Source organism: Mirounga leonina, unplaced genomic scaffold (genome assembly GCF_011800145.1).
Source record: "Mirounga leonina isolate KUSES-001 unplaced genomic scaffold, KU_Mleo_1.0 Mir_101799, whole genome shotgun sequence".
Classification (NCBI taxonomy): domain Eukaryota; kingdom Metazoa; phylum Chordata; class Mammalia; order Carnivora; family Phocidae; genus Mirounga; species Mirounga leonina.
In genome coordinates, this window is record NW_023270210.1 from 3675751 (window position 1) to 3698960 (window position 23210).

The following is a 23210-nucleotide window of genomic DNA, read 5'->3' on the forward strand; positions in this document are numbered from 1 at the left end:
ACAGATATTAAGATGATAAGAAAATAGTAGGAACAATGTATGTGGATAAATGTGACAACTTGCATAAAATGGATAAATTTTCAACTACCAAAGCTCACTTAAGAAAAAACACATTTCAACTACACCTAACTTTATGCTTATGAGATGACTCTAGATGGGCTCCAAGATAGCTTCAGGAAGGAGGCTAGTTGCCTGAGGAACCAACTATGTGATTAGAGGATTGGAACTTTTAGTCCCACCCCCAACTTTTGGGAAGGAGTGACTGGCTGAAGATTGAGTAAATCACCAATGACCAATGATTTAAGAAATCATGTCTATGTAATGGAGCCCCCACAAAAACCCCTAAACTAAGCTGTTTGAAGACCTTCCAGGTTGGCCAACACATCAAGGTTCTGGGAGGGTGACACGTTTTGAAAGGGCATGGAGGCTCTGTGTCCCTTCCTCCATATTTTGCCCTATTGCATCTCTCCTTTTGGTTCTTTCTGAGCTGTATCCTTTATAATAAGCCAGTAATAGTAAGTAAAAGAAGGAGGAGGATGGAAGGAGATTTAGAAAGAGGAGAAGAAGGGCACCTGGGTGGCTCAGTCGTTAAGTGTCTGCCTTCAGCTCAGGTCATGATCCCAGGGTCCTGGGATCAAGCCCCGCATCGGGCTCCCTGCTCACCAGGAAGCCTGCTTCTCCCTCTCCTATTCCCCCTGCTTGTGTTCCCTCACTCACTGTGTCTCTCTCTGTCAAATAAATACATAAAATCTTTAAAAAAAAAAAAAAGAAAGAAAGAAAGGAGGAGAAGAAGAAAAAAAGGGAGAATACATAACCCAAATAGCCCTTTATACATTAATAAAATTGAACTTGTAGTTAAAAGATATCCCAGAGAGAAAATTTGAGACCCATATGGCTTCACTGGTGAATTTAACCAGATGTTTAAAGAAGAATTTACACCAATGCTTCACAAACTCTTCTAAAAAATATTAGAGGGAACATTTCCAAACTCATTCTCTCAGGCCAATATTACCCTGAAATCAAAGCCAAAGACATCATATGAAAAGAAAACTATAGACCAATAGCCCTTGTGAATATAGGCACAGAAATCTTCAACAAAATACTAGCTAAACAAGTCCAGCAACTTATAAAAAGGATTATACCACATGAACAAGTGCAGTTTATCCCAAAAATGCAACACTGGCTTAACATCCAAAAATCAATCAATGTAATACCGCATATTAATTGGTTAAAGGGAAAAAAACACATGATCATCTCAATAGAAACAAAAAGAGCATTCGACAAAGTCCAACATCCTTTCCTCAATAATAATAATGATAACAATAATAATACCTCAACAAACTAGGAATAGAAGGAAATTTCCTCAACCCAATAAAAGCAATGTACAAAAACACCACAGTTAACATCATACTTAATGAGTAAAGACTGACTAGTTTTTGCTTAAGATCAAAAACAAGGTATTCTTACCACTTCTATTCAATAAGGCAATTAGGCAAGAAAAAAAATAGAAGGCATCCAGATTGGAAAGGAGAAAGTAAAATTGCCTTTATTCACAGATGACATGCTACTAAAACTAATAAATGAGTTTAGCAATGTTTCAGATTACAAGGTCAATATACAAATTCAATCAATTTTATTTCCATATAGCATCAGTGGTCAATTGAACATTGAAATAAAAAATTTACAATAGCATCTAAAAATAAGATACACTGAGAGAAAAATTTAACTAAATAGATGAAGGACCTATGCACTGAAAACTATAAAATTCAATTATTGTTAAGATGCCAATCTTCCCAAATCGGTCTACAGGTTTAGTACAAGCCCAATCAATATGCCATTAGTTTTTTTGTAGAAATTGGCAATATTATTTAAAAATTCAAATGAAAATACAAAAGACCAAAATAACTTTAGGAAAGAACAAAGTTGCAGGACAAACAGTGCTGGTTTTGACTTATTATAAAGCTACAATAATCAAAGTAATGTGGTTTTGGCATGAAGATAGATAAATAGATCAATGGAACATAATAGAGAATCCAGAAATAAACCCACACTATATAGACAACTGATTTTTGACAAAAGTGTAATTCATTGGAGCAAGTATAGTTTTAGCAACAAAGAACTCTGTTCATCCATACCTCCCATCACATGCAAACATTAACTCAAAGTGGATTATAGATGTAAATATAAAACCTAAAACTATAAAACTTCTATATAAGCTTTAGGAGAAAACAGTTATGACCGTAGGTTAGGCGGAGATTTTTTAGATATGACACCAAAGTACAATCCATACAAGAACTAATTGGGCTTTACCAAAGTTAAATAAAAATTCTACTCTTTGGAAGGCACTGTTAAGGAAATTATAAGACAAGCAGCAGGCAGGGAAAGAGCATTTGCAAAGCATACATATGATAAAGAATTTGGATCCAAATATATGAAGAATCCTCAAAATTCAGTAACAAGAAAACAAAGAACACAGTTTTTTAAACTGGGCAAAAGATTTGAACAGACACTTCACCAAAAAGATACATGAATGGTTAATAAGCCCATAAAAAGATGCTCAGGATCACTGGTCACTGGGGAAATGCAAATTAAAACCAAAGTAACACATATATACATAGTTATTAAAAGGGCTAAAATCAGAAAGACTGACCACACCATGTGCTGGCAAGGGTGTGGAAAGTTAAAAACATACATCTAAAATATGACTTCACCATTTCACTCCTAGGTATTTATTGAAGAGAAATGAAAGCACACGGTCACACAAGGACTTGTACACAAATGTTCATAGCAGCTTTATGTGCAGATGCCCATCAACACATGTATGAATAAACAAACTACAGCATGGTCATACAATTAGCACACCCTACTACTGAGCAATAAGAAGAATAAACTACTGAATCTCAAAATGATTATGCTGAGTGAAAGAAGTCAGACCAAAAATTGTACGTGTTGAATGATTGCATTTACATAATACTCTAGAAAATATAAAGTAACCTATAGTGACAGATAGCAGGTAGTGGTTACCTGGTCCCTGGGAGTGAAGAGAGGTAGCAATGAGGGTGCAAGGAAGGTTTGGGAGTGATGGGTAGATTCACTATCTTTATTCTGATCATGGTTTCCTGGGTATACACATGCGTCAAAAATTATCAAACTGGAACTTTAAACGTGCAGTTTACTCTATGTCAATTACACCTCAAAAAACTATTAATAATATAATGAATATAATAATAATAAATGATCATCTTTAATCAAAATAGATGACTCCTTCTGAGCTGGGCCTTAGCCTTAGGGCTGTGGATCTACCATGGGATTTGTCATACGGGTGAGGCTAATAGTGATGATAAGGAAAAACAGATAAAATGACAAGGGTACTAGCTTTGGACCTAGACTGATGCTCTTCACTCCTTTTATGACTTCTCATATGCCAATGACTTCTCATATGCCAATGATTCACTTGGCAGCACCTAGTGCAGAACATTCAATGAAGGGTCAAGTTTTGGCATCATTTTAACTAGCACTCACTTCATAATAACACTGGGAAAATGAAGCTGCTTTTGTTTTAGTGTGTCATAATTTTGAGAATCTCACCAATTACCCTGACATACACAAATATCTGAAACAGAGAAATTTGACTTTTGAAATAGCTATAGTCATTTTTCACTAGTGCTAGATGCATCTTTCTAAAAATACTTCCTTCCTTGGGGCACCTGGGCGGCTTGGTAGGCTAAGCATCTGCCTTCAGCTCAGGTCATGATCTCGGGGGTCCTGGGGGATCGAGTCCTGCACTGGGCTCCCTGCTCAGCGGGGAGTCTGCTTATCCCTCTACCCTTCCCCTCTGCTCATGATCTCTTTCTCTCAAATAAATAAATAACATCTTAAAAAAAATACTTCCTTCCTCTAAATCCTGCCTTAGTTCCCTACTACTCACAAGACCCAGTATTCATGATAAACCCAGGCTATGAAGCCAGAATTATTTCTTACTAATACTTCATACTTGATGTGCACTTTACAGTTTCTTAAGCTCTTCCTTATAATGACTGATTTATAATTCTCACAAAAGGACAGGAATTAGAATCCCATTTACCCTCTTCATACCCACTAGGATGGTTATAATAAAAAAAAAAACTGGCAATAACAAATGTTGATGAGGATGTGGAGAATTGCAACCTTCATACATTGGGGATGGGAACATAAAAAGTTGTTTCTCTTTGAAAAAGTTTGGAAGTTCTTCAAAAAGTTAAACATTGAGTTACCACATGATCCAGCAAGTCCACTCGTAGGTATATAATCAAAATGACTGCACAAAAGTTGTACATGAATGCTCATAGCAGCGTTATTCATAATAGCCAAAAATAGAAACAACCAAAATGCCCATCAATGGGCATGGGTTTCATTTTGGGTTGATGAAAACATCCTAAAATGGATTGTGATGATGATCTCAAAACTATGAATATATTATCAGTACCGAATTTTACACTTCAAAGGTGTGGATTCCTGCCTTCAGCTTTGTGAGCTATTCTGAAGCTCAAAATGTTCAGAGAGAACTTGGGTTAAATCTTCCTTTCCACCGTGGCTGTTTCTTCTTGGTCCTTTAGCCTACCTTGTCCTTGCTTATTCAAGGCACCACTGACTGAGCACTAGCTGCATGCTCAGCACTGTATCAGGCACTCAACATATATGACTCCATACCTTCGCCCATAAGAAAGGGCTATTATTTTTCTTCCCTCGCTTCGAAGAAAAGAAACTGAGGCTCAGAGAACTTAAGAGACTGGGCCAAGATTACACAGTAATAAGAAGACCCTAGATTTGAGTCTAGGTCTGAGTCTGAGCTCATTGCCATTATCATTGCAATATGTCCTCATGTTTCCACTTCCCCCCACACATATATTGATCCTGCCCACTGGAATGCCTTTCCCTCTCTCACACGTATGCAGAGCATATGCACCCCTTCCCTAAGAACTGCTTCTGTTTCCCAGATTCCAATGGCATGTGGAGGCATTAGATAATTAGACGTTCTGATTTTTCTAAAAAATCAGCCCAATTCATTTTGACATTCCAAGTCCTATCTTGAAAAGAACGGGAGAAAACCAAGTTTTGCTTGTATAGGATGCACTTCAGAAATGATAACTCTCAAAGCATACTGTTTCTTTGGAGAGGAAGGAAGCTTGCTGCCCCACTTTAAAGAAGTGCCCAGCTCTGCACCTGTTTAATAGTGGCCCTATGGAAAGTCTGATGCAGGAAGACTGCGTTTTTCTAAAGCTGTCAAGCAGATTCTAAGGTACAGTTTGGGCCACATTTCACTGGTGGAAGGGTGATGGTTTTCCTGAACCCCACTTGTAGAAGTTATCCCTCACTCCCTTGAATCTCCTTCCCTGACTCCCCAAATGACAGAGTATGTTTCCATGTGCTCACCCTTCTCCCCAACCAGACACAAGGTTTTCCAGGATGGAGCCTGTGCCTTGCTTAATTTAGTATCCTTTACTGTGGCTGACACAGTATGTCTTTTTTACATGTGTGATTGCATACTGAAGTTTAGATCAAATAAAAGAGAAATCAGACCTTTCTCGGCTTGGGAGAAAAAAATTCTCATCACTTTATAAAAGGTCAATTTCACCATAGAAAGCTTCCCTTTTATCCTTTGAAGACATGAAAACACTGCCTAAACTTAGTTCTCCTGAGAAAGGTTGCAACAACAGTGCAAAAGGGAGACAAGAGGATTGGAATAAGGGAAGGAAATGAGGAACTTCACTCTGACCATCCCTACTCAAGGGATGACTGCTTTAGAATGAGAGGTGGGTGGCAGCAGAGAGTTGCTACATCCAGCTAAGGAATCTGTGTGTTATCTAGGGGAGCTGATGAGGCATTTTGCCCCTGACATCTGAAGGCCAGCATGAGAGGCAGACACAGGCCAGTGGGAAATTAGTGTGAGGGCATTAGGGTGGGAGGGAGCTACTTAGCTTCAGAACAGGGTCAGGGTCAGACCAGAGCAAGGGAGGTCCTGAAAGAAAGGTGCTGAAATGCCAGACAAGTTATGCCAATAAAGGCAGGTCCTGAAAGGTGAAGGCGAGACCAGCAGCCAAACCAATTAGCGGCTGAACAAACTGAGATCCTGACCTGAAGTTGCTTCAGTCTTCCTGAGTAGCAGATCGGGTCACAGTATTGGGGAACCAGTGTCTTCAACTGGGAGGAGAGGAAGACTGTTCTTCAGGCAGAACAGAAGAATTCAGCACTGTCACTGAGGCCCCGTCTCTTCACCAAGTTGTCTTCATTGTGTTCATTGTGCTCATTGAGCTGCTGTTATCCTTCTTTTACTGATGCTCAGACAGGTGAAAAAAACCTGTCCATGATCCACCCGAAGGTCTGTCTGACCACAAAGCCCAGCCACTTCATCAATAGAGGCTGCCTGAATGTTTGTCAGCATACGCTGGAGAGAAAATTCAGCCATCACATAGAAGGTTGTTGTAGATAACCTCCAGGGTAATCCAAACCAGAGAGTTTCTGAGTTTTTAAAAAGGCTGGGAGGGCGCCTGGGTGGCTCAGTTGGTTGGGCGACTGCCTTCGGCTCAGGTCATGATCCTGGAGTCCCGGGATCGAGTCTCGCATCGGGGTCCCTGCTCGGCGGGGAGTCTGCTTCTCCCTCTGACCCTCCCCCATCTCATGCCCTCTGTCTGTCATTCTCTCTCTCTCAAATAAATAAATAAAACCTTTAAAAAATAAAATAAAATAAAAAGGCTGGGAAGATCAGCTGATGGAGATACTCAAATGCCAAGGACTGAGAGAGCTAGAAATCAAAGTGATGAACATCAAGGAGTTACAGCAGCTCTTGAACAGTGACCTACGTAACCTCTTCATTCCAAGTCCGGTGCCAAGAAATATTTATTGTGCATCTACTAAGTGCCAGGCACAGCTCTAGGCACTAAAGAACACAGCAGTGAACAGGGGAGACACAAACGGAGCTGGCATTCCTTAAAGAGCAAAACCACGTGTATGTTCATCTATTTATAAGGTCAGCTCTTCAGTGGGTAGGCTCTCTGAAAGTGTATTGTACAAGTGCTCTTGGGGTGTTTCTTTGAGACTTGCCATTTGGTGTGTTCCACTTTCCAGAATCTTACCCTTTGCTCATTACACCTGGGGTTCATAGAGCCTGCCTGCTTTCTAAGGCTGATATAGTGGCAGACCACTGAAAACACACAAGGTACCTGGTACCTTGCTAATGGTACGAGTATTTGTTTAATTCAATGAAAAAAGTAACAGCACAAATAGTGATATCACTTTGTATTCACGTTTTTCAACTCAAAAAAAGTTAAGATGGTTTGGGCTTCAGACCATACCAAGACCTAGAGAAGAAAATTAATTTAATTTTTTTTATTATTATTATTGAAGTGTAGTTAACACACACTGTTACATTAGTTTCAGGTGTCCGGCATAATGATTTGACAATACATTATGCTCTGCTCACCACAAGCGTAGCTACCATCTGTCATCATGCAATGGAAGTAATTTAATTTTTAAAGTAGGTTATAAAGTTCAATACAGAATAAAGCTTGAGTGAGGGTCTGACATATAAGTAGATAACATTTTGGTTTTTATTTCATAAAAAGAATAATTATAATGATTCATAATAATTATGAATAATTTCATAAAAGAACAATAAGACCAATATTTCACTACACAATTTCAACTGTACTGACAAAAATAGCTATCACTGATTTCTGAAGTGGCTAGTGCAAATGAACTGTCAGCTTTCTGAGTGTCTCTATCAGACACTAACTTTCCTTATCATGAAAATCTCTTTTAAAATGGAGAAAGTGGAAAATATTCCTTTATTTTCTCTATCATTATTATATAATGCTCTTATACTTCTTCAAAGAACAGCATTGATTTAAAAAAAAAAAAAGATAGTAGGAAGAATCTCAGCTAAAAGTCCAAACTGCAAAATGTAACTCCAAAGTAAATATTCATCATCACCGAAGTCAATATAAGTCTGGGAAATAAGAAAATTTCATTGCTTATTTTCGCAGTCAAAATGTCTACTACTGTCAGTCTAAACTTGAATACTTTGCAGAGCAGTAACCAGGTTAAAAAAATCATCTCACCTCCACCTCTCTTCTTGAAGCAGGTGGGAATGCTACTAAAATCCTGTAAATGTAATAATGTAAATGCTTAGGAAGAGTGATGGAGAAGTATGTCTTTGAACAGCAAGGCTAACTCATCAGACATGAGATTTCTGTATCCATATGCCATATATACTGAGATTCCCAGCTGGATGGGCCCTTGGACATCAAGCTAGCTGGCTCAACACCCTCAATCCCTCAAAAGGAAACTGTCTCTGGATATCCCGTCAAGACATAGCAACAAAATTGGCCCTTCCAGTTGAACAAACTCCACTTTAATAAGGCCCCGTACATGAACTCAAAACATCTGGATACAAAATAGGTAATTTCCTTTGGCAGCTGGATGACTTGTTTATGGACCCAAACCAGGATCTTGTTCCTTATCCCAGTGACCAGGCCACTCTTGGCGGGTCCTGAAGGTGAGAGACTTACATGAAAGAGACATATGTTATGTCAAGGCCCACAAATAGGCCTCTGTAGGCATCCTTGACTGGGGTAATACACAGATGTTAGAGGCATGCATTAAACAGCAAATTCTAGGTGCAAATATAGATTGAGGAAGTTGAGCTAAGAGATGTTGCTTTAATACAACTCTTTCAATGATGTTTCTCCATAGTAACAAATGCAAGTGAGGAAACTGACAGAAGTTTGACACTTTCTTGTTTGACTTTAACATTGACTCATCACAATGATGATAAGGTTAATGCATCCAGAGAGATGAAACGCCAGAGACGTTTTTAAAAAAATTGACACCATGTCAGTCTCTTAAATTGTTAGCATTCTTAAAAACTATAGGGTGTGATTGCAAATAAACTAAATAATGAACAGTAACATAAAAGAGTGAAAGAACTGCAACTTAACTCTCTTTATTTCATTGCCCAGGGTTCATTGAAAGAAAAAAAAAAAACCATAATTCAATTCTCTCTAGATGTGGAAAACAAGGCCCAGAGAGGAAAAAAGACTTGCCCAAGTCAGTAGCAGAGATAAGACTGGAACCCAGACCTTCCTGGGCACTAAACCCTGCTGCACCTATAAGTTGGCGAGAAGCACCTTCTCTTATTAAGGGTGCATGAATTCTGGAGCATGGCTCATCAAAATTTATAGAGCCATCAATGTCTGCAATAAAATGCTCAGCTAGATTTCTTTTTTTCTTTTTATTTTTTTGCTAGATTTCCTTTCTAATGAAAGTATTAAAAACACCATTTGAGAGAACATTGTTTATTTGCAATATCTCTTCCTGTTAAGCTCGATTTAGTGTTTAAGCAGAGAAATCTAATCTCATATAAATCTCAACAGTAAATAATTCAGGTTTCAAATCAGATAAGGTATGAATTCAACTTCCAGATTTGTGTTCCTTTCTCTAATTGACAATGCAGCCTTTTGCTGCCATTCACGCAGGGGATAGTATGTCTCGCCTATAATCAGATGAACTCTTTGAATTAAATACTGCTCAGTTCCCTTCTGCTTTGAAGTTTGTTTTAAACAATCAGAATCCACAAGTTTCTTAAATTCAAGCAGACATTCACTTTTGTTTGTTGAAGTATTATTTTTTAATTTCTATGTGAAGGTAGAAGAAATCTACAGAGTTTTGAAGTCTTAATTATACCAAGCTTTATATACTGAAATTCAAAACACTTAAAGACAGTATTAGATATTTGGACGTCATGTGGCATATACTCAAAACTTGTCTGATTTCCCATGGGCTAATACAGATAGCAGAATTTCAATCATTTGCTCATTCTGACTTCTGGTTTTCCACATCAGCAAACATTTTCTGATTGCCCATTCTGAGCAAGGAACTATGGTAGATGCAGAGATGAGATGTGGAGTAGGAGGTGGAGGAGGGAAGGGGTGGACAGGTACAGGGATAAATGAACCCTGTCTATCTTCCCATCACTTGTGGTCTAGAAAGAGTATTAAGACAGGGATGAATGCATCACTCAGGAGGGTCAGTGGAGGGAAGAAGTGTTCCAGGGCAGAGTTTCAGGAGGGTCAGTGGAGGGAAGAAGTGTTCCAGGGCAGAGTTTCAGGAGAGGGGATGGGAACTTGGCCTTGAAGAATGGGAGAATTTCAACAGGCATACCTGGGGGGGCTAGGAGCAAGAGAGTATTCCAGGTGGAAAGAAAAGCAACAACAATGGCACAGAGGTGGGAAAGGGCAGATGAGACTGGGGATGGAATGGAAACAAACCCATAAACTTTGATTGACTGTGTTTGGTAGGGCCCATGTATGCAGCAAAACCATATGGCTGGCTAATTAGAGACACTCATTTCAATGCTCTCATGGCATTAAGATAAGCTACAGGCAGCTCACAGTCCAAGGCTAATTTTTGTAACTGTAATCCATCTAATGGCAATGGCTTGTGGACTACTGTCTGGCTAGGTCCCTCTGGAAGTTTCTATCAAAGCTAATAATGAGAACTGGGAGCTCCTAAGACCTAGGACAGATGTAAAGCCTACCTCTGTGTCTGACAAAGTACCGTAATTCACACTTAGGTAAAACATACCTGATCTAGTCTTTGCGGCTCAAGCTGAGACTCGATTTAAATCTCAGCCGTTAGGGGCGCCTGGGTGGCTCAGTCATTAAGTGTCTGCCTTCGGCTCAGGTCATGATCCCAGGGTCCTGGGATTGAGCCCCGCATCGGGCTCCCTGCTCGGCGGGAAGCCTGCTCTCCCTCTCCCACTCCCGCTGCTTGTGTTCCTGCTCTCGCTATCTCTCTCTGTCAAATAAATAAATAAAATCTTTAAAAAAAAAAAAAGAATTACCCAAGTATCTATTAATAGTAGGATACATTGTGGTATATTCATACAATGGGATACTATGCGGCAGTAAAAATGAATAAATTATAGTTACATGCATCTTACAAAGCTGAATCTCAGGAACATAATAAGTGAAAGAAGCAAGTCACAAGAGAAGATGTGGAGAAAACGTGGTATGATTCCATTTATGTAAGTAACAGGCAACACCAAACAATATACAGTAGGGATACATGAACAGTAAAATTATAATAAAAAGCAGGTGAATGTTTAACATGAAGGACAGTGTTTGCCTGAAGTCTTTGGGGAATGAAGAATGATGTGATCAGGTAGAGGTTTACAAGAGGCTTCCAAGGTACTAGTTAGGTGTTAATTTTATAATTCTTAAACTGTACATGAACAATTTATATATTCTTTTGTATGTATTATGTACTTCATAAAATTTTTAAGGGTAAAGCGTTAAGAATAAGCAAAATACTTTGAAGAATAAAAACAAAGTGAGGGAACTCAGACTAATGGAACAAAATAGAGAACCTGGGGAAAATGATAAAACTACATTTTTACCCAATATCGTGCCAAAAATCTTTGTCAATTTTCAGGTAGATTAAAGAAGTAAGTATGAAAATAAAATCTTTAAAATCCTTAGAAGAAAATTTTAAAAATCATTTTTATAACTTCTGGGCAGGGAAGAATTAAATAAGTAAGATTAAAAAAGTATAACTTATAAAAAAGATTGATAATTTTCATTACATTAAAATTTAAAATTTCTGTGCATCAAAAGTCATTGGGAAAAAATAATGTAAGGCAATATCATGGAAGAGCTATTTGGAACACTTATTCCTAACAAAGGAGTAGAATATGTAAGGGACATATTAAAAACTCTTATTAATCAATACTGAAAAAACAAATACATTAAAAAATGTGCAAAAAATAGAAACAGGGAATTCATGGAAGAGGGAGCCTGAATAAACTCACGAAAATACGTTCAACCTCACTAGTAATCAGGGAAATGCAAATTTAAAACATCCCTTAGATTGGTAAAATTTTTAAAGTCTGATAACACCAAATTTTGATTCAGATATGAGAAACTGGAAGTCCCAAACACTGTTGCCGATTGTAGAAACTGTTATGACCACTTTGGATTGCAATTTGGAAATACTGAGTAAGGTTAAAAACGTGCATACTCTATGATCCAGACACTACCCTGTTAGATATATACTCTAGATTCTGGTTCTCCAGATTGCTGGGGGTTCCTGAGAGCCTTTAAGGGGGTCTACTAGATCAACTATTTTCATAATAACACTAACACATTGTTTTTTGGGGGATTTTTTGTTGTTTTGTTTTGAAAATTTTTATTTATTTATTTGAGAGAGAGAGAATGAGAGAGAGCATGAGAGGGGGGAGGGTCAGAGGGAGAAGCAGACTCCCTGCTGAGCAGGGAGCCCCATGCAGGACTCTATCCCAGGACTCCAGGATCATGACCTGAGCTGAAGGCAGTCACTTAACCAACTGAGCCACCCAGGCACCCCACATTATTTGTTTTTATCTCATGAGCATACAGTGGAGTTTTTAAGAGGCTACATGACATATCATATGACAACAGATTGAATGAAGAAATAGGTAGGAAAATCTAGATGTTAAAGAGATTTGCAAAGATAAAAAACAACGGCAATCTTATAAAGTTGCTTTTGTTTTGGGAAACAACAGGTTTTCTTTTTCATAAAAATGTTATTTCTAAATGAACAAAGAATTATTTAAATTTTCTTAGCTTTAATTTCCATTTCTGTTAAAGAGCATTAGCTATAACCTACATAAACAAAAGTTCTTTGGGGTCTTCAATAATCCATGAGTCTCCAAATGGACTCATTTACCAAATATTTGCTAAGTACTTTCTTGGTGCCAGGCTCTGGACTGGGTTCTTTATGGCACAGAGGGACACAACACACCCCAGCTCCATCTTCCCTGTGACTCTAGCTGAATCTGGTTGATTCCTCCATAGACAGGTGACCCCACTGAAGCCTCAAGCTGTTTTGTCTATAGCACTGAAAGCCTCAGCTACTTTCCTCCCACCCCTGAAATGTTGCAATTTCCTAATTGTTCCACCATCATGTTACCAGTGTAGTCATCTACCAACCTCAGGGCCCAGAGCCTTGGAAGATTCCAGTTAGTTCCAGTGGCATCTGTGCTCCTAGTTTCAGTCATGTAAGTTGCCAGGTCATGGGGGAAAAAAATGGAAACAGACCACATCTGTGCCCATATTTAATTGCCAGCTGAGTTCAACTAGTTACCACCACAGAATCTTTGATTTGAATGCTGTTCCCTCTTAGCCATATTACCCACTCATTCTGGGATCTTAAACGTGACCCCAGAGAGCTATTGTTATTAAGATTATGGTACTCTTGGGACATCTGGGTGGTTCAGTCGGTTAAGCATCTGCCTTCGGCTCAGGTCATGATCCCAGGGTCCTGAAATTGAGTCCTGCATCAGGCTCCTCAGCTCAGCTTGCTTCTCCCTCTGCCTGCCGCTCCCCCTGCTTAAGCTCTCTCTCTCTCTGACAAATAAATAAATAAGATCTTTTAAAAAGAAGATTATGGTACCCTTCATAAATACCAATATAATACCACCGTTCAACTCATCTCAGCACGTGGGCATTATTGGCCACTGACAGGACTACCTAATGCACTCAGAGATTTCTTTCATTCCACAAATTTTTGGCTCTCCACCTTTTTTTGAAGGTCACCTGTGTGCCAGAGCCTGGGAGATCTACTCTATCCAAATATGTGTCAAATACATCAGTGTTGTTTTCTTCACCAAATCCTTGTAACAGCTCTGACAATTAATGATATCATCTTTATACAGACCCAGAACATACGTGCATTTCAGTGCTAATGCTAATGCTTCTTGGTTGCTGGTGCCATTTGAAAAATGGAGTACGGTTGTAATAATGTCAAGAGGGACCAGCTCTCATGGACTTTGTGGACTGTCCATTTATGGAGTGGGATATCTCTCCATGGGTTCTCTATCTATCCATCATCTATCTATAAAGTATCTACTTTTATCTATCTATCAGTGTGTTTTGATATACATACATAGATGTATCTCTCTCTCTCTCTCTCTCTCTCTCTCTCTATATATATATATATATATATATTCATATGTGTGTTGTTCCCTCATTTGATATTCCCAAGAATGGTTATTATACCCATCTTATAGATAAGGGAGGGCTCAGAGGCAAAAACTTTTGGTTAAGTCACTTGTCCAAAGCCATAGAGCTCCTAAGTGGTGGACCATGGCTTCTTGCTCAGTCTTATATGACTTCCATGAGATTCCTTGACACAGTTCCCCAACCCCATCCTATAGCCTTCTCTGGCTCCTTAGTAACCATCTCCCTTGCATGGCCCTAATCCAAAGAAGCCCAGAGTAAAAAATTAACAGAGTGGATAGCTTCCTCAGAGCCTACCCAAATTTGCCATGGGTCCTACTCCCAAGCTTTCAAGATTCACGGGGAAAATCTGCTCCCTCTACCATGACAGCTCTTCTGAAATGGCCCCTGTAGATTGTTTCTGCCATTAACTAGCTGTGTTACCTTGACTGTTACTCCCTTCTGAGCCTTGGTTTCCTTGCCTGTTGATTTAAAAAAAAAATGGATTAATGATCTAAGTTACTTTCTAGCTCTGAGATTCTATAATTCTAAGATATAAAAGAAGTCAGGTCTTCTTAGTAAAAACCAAACTACTCTGATATGAATTTCCAAGACTAGAGAGCATACTTGTGGATTAGCCAATCTGTAGAAGGCACAGATATTTGACAGAACATAACCTCTTGAAAAGCTGAAAACCAAAGCAGCCCAATCCCACACCATTTGAGCAAAGTTGCAACACAGCAAAGCAAAACATCAAGCCCAATTCAGCTGCCACCCCTCTCCAACCTGACTCATGAATGTCAGTTGCCAAGTGGCTTCACATGATCCCTTATAGGCAAAGTACCTGCTAGTGTGAGGGAATAAAAGAAGTATTGACCTGGAAAGTAAACAATCTAAGTTCAGGTCTCAGCCCAACCACTGTTTAAGGCTGTTTCACAACCCTGAGCTTCAGCTTCCACATCAATAAAGTGGGATAATAATTCCTGCCTTGTGTGGCCTTTACTGGATTGTTGTGCAGTGTTTTAGTGGCTGTCAAAATGCCTTAAAAACTGTAATGCAGTCAATGTGAATTTAACTTAATGAGTTCCTTGAGAACAAGAACTAAGATATCACCAGGCCCAAGGATTCACAGAATTCAGTATGACCAGCTAGACAGGGAGGTACCAGTCACACATCAAATTTCCCCTATAAGTGTTTTTGATAAAAGCCAAACAATGGAATCTTCCTAAAAGAATGCAAAGATAAGAGCTAATAACTGAGGCCAACACTTGATTTAAGAGTAGGATTCAGTTTGATCACGATCACAAATGATGCACTTACCTTGTGTGCGCAGGACCAGAGGAGGGTGCCCATAAGCCCAGCCAATCTGGATGGCTCCTGGAAGGGCCAGGTCTTTCTGTTGCTGACCGCTCAATGGCAAGTAGTGGTGACATGCTTTGTGGGCAGAAAATACCTATCTCCCATGGAGAGGAGGATGGCACTATCCAGCCTGGTCATCTTCCTTCTGAGACAGGTTCCTTCATTTCTTGTCCAGAGTGGTCTTTGCAGAAACCCCAGGGGAACAGGCTGTTACTCCTGGGCTCAAACAGCTGGGTGATTCTTAAAATGTCTCAGTCTAAAAGCCTAAGGAACTACAAAGAATAGAATTGGCTAGTTGACAAGATCCTCTTTGTTGTATGACTCATTCCCTTCACCAGGAGAATCACAAGTAAATTGCCACAGAAAGAATCCTTTTTGTGGATATTCCTCTGGTGTAGGCAGCCAAAGTCAACCAGAAATGAAGTACTCTAAGGGACTTTGAGAGCCTCGACAGCCAGTTGGACAGGTGGGTGGGCAGTGTGGCAGGTGGGCTGGCAGGCAAGGGCTCTAGCTTGGTGCCCAAGGACCTGTTGGGAGTGGGAAGAACAGTGACCAGAGGGAGCTAGTTGGCTAGGAGGGAAGAAGACCGAATTCAATTATTTGCTCACAAGCAGACTGGAATCCAGTCTAGATATTTGCAGTTGTTGAAAATCTTCAGATGTTTTGAAGAGCAAAAGGAGTTTAGGTGTCAAGCTTCTATTCTTTATTTTGTCCTGAGAGTTAGAAGAAGTAGGACTTCAGTCTGCCGAGCCTGCAGCAAGGGTGAGCCTGCTCAGTAGACCTCTTTCCAATGACATTGACTACTCAAACTCCACATTTTTCCATTTTCCAAGCTCTAGCCAAAAAAAAAAAAAAAAAAAAAAAAAAAAAATTCTCAAGCTCCTCAAGATATCAGCAAGAAGCTGGTCTAGTTGCCCAATAAAGAGCCACTCCTGAGAACCACACTGCTCCACGCCCAAATCAGATCCAAGTCTTCAGGATGACAGTGGCCTTTGCATTTTGTTGTTATTGTTGTTGTTTGGGCCTTGGTTGCCTCATGGTAAAGCTGAGTACAGAGTACCTAAGGATTGTCTACAGTGCTTCTTGGATCATCACTGCCAATAATCTCATGACAGTTCCTCAAAATTAAATGTCTCTAACTAAATTCATTACCTACACTTCCACACTTACCCACTTCCACATCTGCTTCTATCTCAGTGACTGCTGGTGTTCCTACAACCTCAAGTTAGAAACCTGGGAAGCAGCCTAGATTTCACCACTGATATTAAGCTTGCTCACCTTGTGCTAAGGCCAGTGCTGTGTAGTTTATGTATATTTTGATTACCTAATCCTGTTGATCTTATCTTCTTGATATCACATGAAACTTGTCACTACTAAGTTCAGCCTCACACCATCTCTTGTCTGAACACTTGCTGTGACTTCATTCGTTCATTTATTCAACCAATATTTATTGAAGTTTTACCATGTGCTAGTCACTGTGCCGAGGATTCAATAATAAGCAAAATATATCAAGTCCCTCCTCCCATGGAGCTTACATTCTAGAAGAGACAAGGGTTAAGCCAGTTGTTCAATCCATTCTCACACTACAGCCAGCTTGCTCTTTCTAAAACACAGATCTAACCTTTTAGGTCACTACCATGCAACCTTCAGGATAAGGTCCAAACTTGTTAACTTGGCTTCAAGGCTTCACAGGCCTTTCCCAATTTTCTTTTTCAAAGTCAAATTCCAGTTCCCCTCCCTAAGACAGATGGGGACACACATATACACACTTACGTCCCTTCTTTCTGCTTCCAACATCAGCCAGACTTGACTGAAACCATGCTCTCCTAACAGCTCATGCACAACCACACCTGCATGGCTTCGGAGTTCCTCTCTAAAAACTAGTCCTTGGGCGCTCTCCCCATCCCAAAAGCTGGTGTCCCATGAAACCAGATTGCCCATAATGGGGCTGAATGTTGGAAGAAAGCCTTGGCACCCCTACTTCGTCTGTCTGTAATGGCTTCCCCCCTGAACCTGGCTAACTCCTACTTATCCTTCAGATCCCAGCTTGGATGGTTCTTTCTCATGCAGGCCTTCAAGGTACCCCCTTCCTGAATTTCCCCTGCAGCTCCCTACTGGATGAGGTACCCATCCTTTGCGTCCCTCCTGGTCCCACTGTCATTGTTTACTGTTTTTCTCCCCCCGGAAGGCTGAGATCTCATCAGCTTTAGTCACCCCTCTATCTCCAGCGTCTGCCACAACACTGACACTGAATGAATGAATTGTTGAATGGACAAGTAAATGAATGAATGAACCTTTGAAAAAAGAAAGAAATGAAATAAGTCCTAACTGAATGGATTGATATACCATGTCCATGGTTTGAAAGACAATACTGTTAAGATGTCAAATCTCCCCAAACTGATCTATAGATTCAAAGCAATCACAGTAAGAATCCCAGAAAACATTTTGCTACATATAGTAGATGTCAAAAAACAAATTTTAAAGTTCATATAGATAGAGAAAGGAACTAGAAGACCCAAAAATTTTTAGAGAAAAAGAACAAAGTCATAAGACTGACATTATTTGACTTCAAGGGCCCATAGAACACACACACACACACATTATAATCATATAGAATATATTTTGTGACCAAAATGAAATCAAACTAGATGTTAATAACAGAAAGATAATAAGGAACTCTATGAACACATAGAAGCTAACTAACACACTTCTAAATAATGCATGGCTCAAAGAGGAAGTTTCAGGAAAATAAAAAAAATACATTGAACTGAATGAAAATGAAAATACAACATACCAAAATGTGTGGGACACAGCTGAAGCAGTGCCAAGAGTGAAATTTATGGCACTAAATGCATAAAAAAGGAAAAGTCTCAAATAAATAATCTAAGCTCACACCTTAAGAACCTAGAAATAGGAGAGCAAAATAAGCCCGAACAAGCAGAAGGAAGGAAATAATAAAGATAAGAGCAGAAATTGACAAAATTGAAAACAAAAAAAATTTTAACCAATGAAAGAAGGAACTGGTTCTTTAAAGATCAATAAAATTGACAAACTTCTAGCAAGACTGACAAAAAAATATATATAGACACAAAACACAAATGACCAATATCAGGAATGAAACTGGGGATATCATAACAGACCCAGGAGACATTAAAATGATAATAAGGTCATACAGATAACTCTATACACATACACTTGGTAATTTAGACCCAAATGGACCAGTTCTTTGAAAAACATTAAAAAAACTGTAACTCATTCAATATGGAACATATAATTTGAATAATCCTATAACTATCAAATAAATCCATAATTTAAAATCTCCCAAGAAAGAAATGTCCAGGCCCATATAGCTTTCCTAGAAAATCTTACCATTTAAGGGAGAATTAACATAAATTCTACACAATCTCTTCCAGTAAATAGAAGAGGATAAACACTTTGTGATTAGCTTTATGAAGTTGGTGTTACCATGATACCAACACCAAACAAAAACATTATAAGGAAAGAAAACTATAGACCAATATCCTTCATGAGCAAACACAAAAGTCCTTTACAAAATAATAGCAGATTGAATCCAGAAAATATATTAAAAGAATAATACAGTATAGCTAAGTGGGAAGACAGTGAACCTATAAAGGAGACATGGAAGAAGAGAGAGATAGGAAAAACAAAGAAGAACACCATGTCTTACAGGCCAAGGTTAAAACCCTCAGGTGAGGCGGTATTAGTCAAGTTCATTAACTGTTGTAGAGAAGCCAAGCAAGATGAGAAAAGAAATATTGCTTAGTGACAAAGATGTCACTGATGACTTTGGTAAGAGCAGTAGAGGAGAGATGTTGGAGACAGAAGCCAGATTACAGTGGGATGGGAGTGAGAGAGAGGTGAGGAAGTTAGGACATTGTGTATAGGCAACTCCTTCCATAAGGATGGCTGTGAGAGTAGGAGAGAGAGAGTTTGTTAGCTTGAGAAACAGCTAATATAGGATACGGGGAAAGATTTCTAACACAGGAAGATTTTTGGATACATTTAATTGCTGGGACAAAAGAGACAGCCCAGAAGATGTCATTCCCATAGATGACAGGGAGTAATTGATGAAGAGACAGATCCCCAAGAAGGAGAAAGAGATGGATCCACTGCACGAGGTGAGAGGCTGGTCTTCGCCTAGGAAAGGAACCTTATTCCCCTACCATAAGAAAGAACAATATAGATTTGAGTCCTGGACTCTCTTGTGACTTTGGGCAAGACATAGCACTTCTTTAAACTTCAGCTTCTCCACCTGTAAAGTGCTACTAAATAGATCTAACTTCTGTTTTTCTTTCCTCTCAAAATGCTACCTTCAGTCCTACTGGATTAAGATCCTATCTCACATACGAAGCCCACCTGAACTCTGTCCTTTGACATCAATTGATGTGATGTGGTGGTTAAAGAGCCACCAACAGGATGACCTTGGACAAGCTACTTAACCTCTCAAAGCTGTAGTTTCCACATTTGTAAAGTGGGGATGATATTACCTCTTACCTCACAAGGTCACTTGAGGATTAAAGGGAGTATGACACGTAAAGTGCGTAGCATAGCAGCTGCCTTTAAGTGTTTAATAAATTGCAAGTATAGCCTACAGGGGAGAAAATAACTTGAGAGCAAGATATGCATTTTGCTCATCTCAGTATATCACACAAGACTTGTTACGGAGTTGGCACTCAGAAGATATTGCTAAATTGAACTGCATTTCATAGAGCTGAAAGACATTGAGACAGGTAGGGATTGTCTTAGGTCACATAGTAGGTTAGAGGCACAGCTGGGATTAGATGCCAGGTCCACTGTATCCCAGTCTAGGGAGGGCTCTTTCTAGTACATTATACAGTGGAAGGTGGCATGAACACATGTTTCTAAGAATACAACTATTGTATAGGGCAACAAACTATTTATAAGTAAAGGCCCACCTAGTAGATGGAATAGAAAAAGACCTTTAGTTGCATTTGCCAGCAGAACCTCACAGCCAGGTCACTCCCACCTGCTATTATGATGTAGTAGCTTTGAAGCTTCCCCTCTTGGTTCTGATTCATCTCACAATTCTCTTACGGCTTCAGGCTAATTTAATTGTTAGAATTAGCCCTTTGAAGAGTTGAGACTCACAATGATCAAGTTAAATTTATATGGCATGATCAGTGTTTAATTTGATATTGTTGCAAAATCCTTGTTAATTATAATGTTGGTATCATTACAAAATGATGATTCACTTTTTATATATCTCAGAGGAAATTAAGGCATATTGGGACCTGGTGCCAGCTAAAACCCTGAAAAGGTTAAAAACCCAAGGAAGTCCACACCAATACGCTCAACTGACTTTTGACAACTGTGCAAAATAAATCCAGTGGAGGGAGGATGGCCTTTTCAACGAATGGTGTTGGAGCAATTGGACATTCATAGGCCAAAAAAGGTGAACATAGACCAAAGCCTCACACCTTACACAAAAATGAACTCAAAATGGATCATGGATTTAAATGTAAAACATAAAACTATAAAGGTTTTGGGGGGGGAAAGGACAAAATCTTTGTGATTCAGGACTAGGCAAAGAGTTCCTAGGCTTGACACCAGAAGGATGATCTGTAAAAGGAAAAATGAATAAATTGGACCTGGCAAAAATGTAAAATTTTTGCTCTTCAAAAGTCCACGTGGAGAATGAAAAGACTAGCTGCAGACTGGAAGAAAATATTTGCAAAGCACATATCTGACAAAGGACTTGTATGTAGCATATATGACGTGCTCTCAAATTTCAACAGTAAAAAATAACAAGCCAATTAGAAAATGGGCAAGAGATGTGAAGATATATTTCACCAAAGAGGGTATGCAGATTGCAAAAAGCACATGAAAAGATGCTCAACATCATTAGCCATCAAGGAATGCAAATTATAACCACAATGAGATATCACTACACATTTATCCAAATCACTAGAATAAAAATAGTGACACCATCAAACACTTGGGAGGATGTGGAGAAACTGGATCACCCACACTTTGCTGGCAGGAATGTACAATAATACAACCACTCCGGAAAACCGTTTGGTAGTTTCTTATAAAACTAAACATGCAACTTCCATACACCCCAGCAACTGCACTCTTGCACATTTATTCCAGAGACTTTAAAACTTGTGTTCATACAACACCCCATGCATGAATGTTTATAAAAGCTTTATTTGTAATAGTCCCAAACTGGAAACAACTGAAATGTCCTCCAGTGTGTGAATAAATAAACTGAGGTTAGCAGTCATAATGTGGGATTCCACTGACCAATAACCAGGAATGAACTAATGATACACAGGACAGGCTGCATACTGTATGATTCCATTTATGTAACATTCTTGAAATGACAATATTACAGAGATGAAGAGCAGATTAGGGGTTGCCAGGGGTTAGAGATGGGACCACATTTCTCCAGGCCAGACCTCTCCTGTGAATACCAGATTTTCCCTTCAGTGATTTGCTTGCTGGCTTTGCTTCTGTTTTTATGAACTTTTGATACCTGAAGTGGTACTTCGTAAAAATTTATTGTGCACACACAAAAAAGACAGTTTGCAAACCAGGAGCACTCAAAACAAAACATGGAATGAGGATCCGGGGCATATTGTTCTAAAGCAGCTTATATAGTGAGAACACCACTAAATCACTGGAGAGCTGGTGAGGCTAGAAAAGGTAGAGATTTAGAATATTGAGTTAAAAGATTAGGCTACTGATATGGGGACCGAAGGGAAAGTCATGGAGGACGGGAACTGAAGGAGGAGTTGCAGTTTTGGCCAATCAATGGGTGCCACTCCCTGAGATGGCAGGTAGTGAAGAGGAAGCAAGTTTCGGTGGAATAAGATGATGGTGGTTTTCACTTTTTCACTTGCCTGTACAGGATGAGTTTGAGGAGTCTGAGGGACAACTGAGTGGAGGAGTCCAAGAGGCATGTGGATCTAAAATTTGGCATTCACAGGAGAGGTCTGGCCTGGAGAAATGTGTTTGGCAATGGGTGTGGAGAAGATGGCCTAGGATAGAGTGTGAAGAGAGAAGAGGAGTGACCTGTTGAGGACATAACAACTTAGGAAACACAGAATTGGGTAATTTCTTGTTCAATGTTCATCTTGCTGCTTCCCTGTAACAGTTCTTTGAAATAAAAAAAAAAAAAAGCAAAAACCTTTATGAAAAACATGCCAGGATCTCAGTAGAAAATCAATGCATTTGATTTAATTTCCAGTACAACATCTTTGCTACCACAGCTGCTATACGTTTTGCACAAATTCAGAGAAATTAAACCAAAAAGGATTTGTTGAGGAAGACAGTGTACTTTGATGAAATGAAGTTTGTTCCCCTAAACCACTTTGAACAGCCCTTTACCTCATTTTTCAGGATCAATCTTTTTAGACAAAAACCTATTTTGGTCAAGTCTTTAGACACTGGATTAGACAAGGCTCCTTAACTGATGGGGCTGGAGAGAATAATCAGACAGCAATTTCCTTGGTCCTAGTGGAAAAATCGTGATGAGCTGAGTAGAGGCACTTTGACCAACTACATACGCAGCATAAATTTATGTCTAAGCTGCTGATGACAGGACGTATTTCCCATAATAGGTCCTCTAACTATATGAGATAATGAACTGAGAGGAGGTGAGAGGCTGTTGATGGACTTACAGAAACCTTAGCGATGGCAAAGTGATACTGATTAGAGAGCGCTGAGAGGCCATATGACTAAGCCTAGTACCTCAGCACTGAAGTTTACTTTCCTTTTAAGTGACAAGAACGCATTAAGAGGGGCTATGTAAATCAGAAAAGTTTCCCTCTCCCAGGTAGGCTCTGGTGATGAGTC